The sequence below is a fragment of the Procambarus clarkii genome, chromosome 83, assembly GCF_040958095.1.
Source record: "Procambarus clarkii isolate CNS0578487 chromosome 83, FALCON_Pclarkii_2.0, whole genome shotgun sequence".
Classification (NCBI taxonomy): domain Eukaryota; kingdom Metazoa; phylum Arthropoda; class Malacostraca; order Decapoda; family Cambaridae; genus Procambarus; species Procambarus clarkii.
In genome coordinates, this window is record NC_091232.1 from 20,692,824 (window position 1) to 20,697,358 (window position 4,535).

Genomic DNA, 4,535 nt, shown 5'->3' on the forward strand with positions numbered 1-4,535 from the left:
CAGGCTTTTACATAACCCCCCCCCCCTGCACCCGAGCTTTTTAAAATAGTAAATGCCATTATTTTTGCAAAATTATTACGAGATCTATTATACTAATAACGGTAAATAAATAATAAATAGTAAATAAATCAAAATCAGTTACATTATTTTATCTTATTCATAGCATAAATGTTCTCGAAGATTACTAAAAAGAAATTGAATTAGACTACAGCAAATTGGCAAACTTTACCTTGTATCTGTTTCCACCGAGTTTGTTTGGGGGCGTTCTTCAACATATCAGCAATACTTGTCTCAACATCTCTTTCAGTTGCATTAGTGTGGGTGTTGATACAGGCTTCTGGAAATTTATAAGAATTAATTAATATATATAATTATAATTCACTTTGCTATTCCCCATTCCACAGTCCTCTCGTCCTTCCCACTTCCCTGTCCCCACATCATCCCCACTATTCCCACTTCCCTGTCCCATCGTCCTCCTTACCATTTTCCCCTCCCCTGTCCTTCTTCCTCCCCCACCATCTCCCATTCACCTGTCCCTTTGTCCTCCCCAGCATTCCCCTGTCCCCACCATCCCCAACTCCCCAGTCCCCTCGTCCTCCCCACCATTACCCTCTCCTCTGTCCCCTCGTCTTCCCCACCATACCCCCCTCTCGTCCTCCCCACCATTCCAAACTACCTCATCCGATGCATTCTATAATGGTCTGATGCTTCCATCAGAAAATTGGGAACATCAAATGATCTGATATTCCCATCACTGAAAAATAAGAACAGCTAAAAAAATGAAATGAAAAAAATAAAAAAATAAACTATACTCATGAAATGAACAGTATGGTAAACAACACAGCTCAATTTCAATGCAATGTCACACAAAATTATTAAATCGAAATGAAAATAAATTGAAATCTATGAAAATTCAAATTATCAATACAATCGGAAATATTGAAATAATATCGCAACATAATATAGTGTGGGTTGCTCATACGTGCAACAGACGGTGCTGTTTTTCAAAAAAGGCATGGTTTTACCTGTCACAAGTGTGGCATCTATACTTATACTCACGAAATGAACGGTATGGTAAACAACATAGCTCAATTGCAATGCAATGTCACAATAACATTTAATAACAATAATAACAATAACATTTAAATATACTTTAAGATATAATCTAGAAGAAAATAAGAACATTGAAACGGTTCATGAACTCGATTTCAATAAAGGACACTATGGGGAACTTTGAAAAACAGTTAATGAGTATAATTAGAAAGACTTGTTGCTAGGCAGAGGAGTAAATAATGAGATATATGGCAAATTTTGCAAAATATACGGCACACAAACATTCATACCCAAACAAAGCAAAATGCTAGGTAAGAACAAAGCAGTTGGCCCGTAGGGGAAAGGAGATACCCACAAGACTGGAATACAAGTCATTAACAAGCACACAAGTACTACACTACACAACAACCGCACTACTACCAGAACTGGAAGAATCACTACCAAAACAACACATTGCACATCACTACCAAAACAACACAACACAACACAAGCATTGGCAAAGAATTATAGACCAGTTGCACTAACATCCCACATAATAAAATTATTTGAGAGTGATCAGGAGTCAGATTACTAGTTTTATAGAGACCAATGACCTCCACAATCCAGGCCAACAAGGATTTAGAGCAGTTTCTATGATCGAGCCACTGAGATCTATAAAGAATTCTGATCAAGAAAGAGATCTAGGGGTGGTTTTAGATAGAAAACTATAACCTGAGGATCATATTAAGAACATTCTGCGAGGGGCCTATGCTACACTTTTTAACTTTAGAATTGCTTTTAAATACATAGGTCAAAAAGTTTTAAAAGTTTTAAAAGTTTTTTAAACCTCTCGTGTATCATGAGTGTGTTAAAGCATCAGATGGTGCATTCAGATGATGAATATTACCTAGTTCCTTCATCTGGGAAGAATGAACACATATTGGTGCATTCGGATGATAAAAACAAACTACTGTAGTTTAATTGATCAACAGACTGTATATCATATGCAGACTGTATGTGGATCTGCGGGCCACTCCAAACAACAGCCTGGTGGACCAAGCTCCACCAGGGCTAAAGCACAAAGTGATATAGATGTGATAGAGAAACTAGGTCAAATGGAGGAGTAGGTCTGTATATTAAACAGCACCTGACGTGCACAGAGCTACTAAACTCAATGTGGTGGTAGAGTGGTGGGGGGGGGGAAACATTGCAGAAAAAAACAAAAATACAATTTGGTCAACAAAACAGCATTGTTTAAAATAGAAGACATGGGTTGTCATTTTGGGGGTAAGGTAGGTTACATTGAGTTAATTAGTTAGTACTTAGTTTTTATCTTAAACTGGTTGGGAGAGGTACAGTGTTGCTGTGCTGGTGAAAGAACACCTAAAGGTAAATTAAATAATGATTGCGAATCCACAAGAAGTTGACATAATATCGCTAGAGATCTGCAATCAGGATGATAAACTTTCCTTAAAGAATTTGACAAACACTTGCTGATAGGACATGAAGTAAATGAAATGTATGTCAAGTTTTGTGAAATATATGATAAAAGCACAACAAAATTTGTACCAAAGGAGAGATGCAGAACTAGGAAAAGGGGTTTGTTCAACAGAAATTGCGAGAGGGCCTGAGACCCAAACACACACAAATGGAATCAATATATAGCAAGAGGCCAAACCCCCAAACATACAAGCGATGCAAAGATGCGAGAAACAGCAGCAGCATTAAGGAGAGGGACTTAAGGACCATAAATAAAGTGTGAAAATAAACTCGAGTAAATTTTTTTAACTACTCTCGACAGTGAAGAAAAACAAATATTCAGACGATTTGTGTTAGAATCATTAATCTTACACTTTCGGTCATATTCAACAACACAAATACATACACACACATTCCTGTTGCTGTAGCAAGTGAAGAATTACACACACAGATCACAATAACGTGATGCATCAAATGAACAAATCCACAAGGGCCGTGACGAGGATTCGAACCTGCGTCCGGGAGCATCCCAGACACTGCCTTAATCGACTGAGCTACAACAGGGTAAAAGGGTTGAAACCGAAGTTCTACTGAACTTACTGGATCCCATAGCCTCTCCGAGGCACAAACCAGGCTTTTACACAACCCCCCCCCCCTGCACCCGAGCTATGTCAACAGGCCGTTCTCCCTCTTCGCCCTTCCGAATGCACCATATCAGTAAATTTTTTAATAATCTTTTAAAAATAGTAAATGCCACTATTTTTGCAAAATTATTACGAGATCTATTATTCTATAGAATAATGCATATAAATGCATATATGCATATAAATACAAAACATAAATATAAAACAAGTAAATGTAAATAATTTTACCTTGCACCTAGATCCACCAAGCCTGTATGGCGCGCGTTTCAGTACTTCGGAAATCTAGAACTATCTTGAATCTCTAATCTGCAATGAAACAATACATATTATTGCACTTACCAAAACATGGATGAATGTAGAAAATACAGAACTATTAGCTGAATATCAAATAAATGGATTTAATCTATTTCACACAGATAGATATATTACACCGTGTATATTAGGTAATACCTAACATACACGCCTCCACACACACTACATTTGAAATGTAGTCTCAAAAAGACTACATTTCAACAGCAAAGATTACTCCATAAAAAAATAATTAAATTATTGACCAACATGAGAGAGGGTTAGCCAACATGAGGGTTGTGTTGATTGCCTGAAAATATTTAAATTGTGTAATGTATTGAATGGCATTTTTCAAGTTACAACATTTTTTAAATTACTGAACTAGGTTCTAGGCTTTGCTAGGCTTAATTCAATTATTACAGATAAGCCTAACCTAGCCTAGAACCCAGTGGGTTTTCTTCCTATTGGGGAGTGTTGTACATGCCTCGCCTCCACATACACACTAGCACAGCCAGGCCTCGCCTCCACATACACACTAGCACAGCCAGGCCTCGCCTCCACATACACACTAGCACAGCCAGGCCTCGCCTCCACATACACACTAGCACAGCCAGGCCTCGCCTCCACATACACCAGCACTGCCAGGCCTCGCCTCGCCTCCACATACACCAGCACTGCCAGGCCTCGCCTCCACATTTAAACCAACCAAGCCCACAAATACGTTAACATGGACCAGCATTACACCGTCTAACATACTCTGTCAGATGTAACAACTAAATTTGTGAATTCAAGACCAAATCTATTGTATAACACAGTGTTAGTACGAGAAAAACATTACTTACATTCGAAGCCGTGTTTTAAAATGGCGGCGGTCTTGTACTGACGCTCCAAACTGTGTGTTCGTTTGCGTATGATGAACGTGTGACAATTTACTACAACAATTATTTAATTATTCTTATTCTTTATTTTAATATTTTTAGGGTACATGAAATTTCAAACTTATTTGCACACAATAATATAATTGCATTGTCATAACCTTTATATATTACGGAAAATACGATGACATGAACGAAGTCAAAGTGAAGTTGAAGT

The 4,535-nt window shown here is 37.9% G+C and overlaps 1 long non-coding RNA gene across 1 annotated transcript; it reads right to left on the bottom strand.

The window, feature by feature from the left end:
* Positions 1-230: 230 nt before the first annotated feature.
* Positions 231-4,328, bottom strand: LOC138358411 (uncharacterized). The gene is made up of 3 exons (XR_011225345.1): positions 4,286-4,328; positions 3,384-3,461; positions 231-337 (listed from the first exon to the last, which is right to left on the bottom strand). It is a non-coding gene; the product is annotated as an uncharacterized lncRNA (long non-coding RNA).
* Positions 4,329-4,535: the final 207 nt, after the last annotated feature.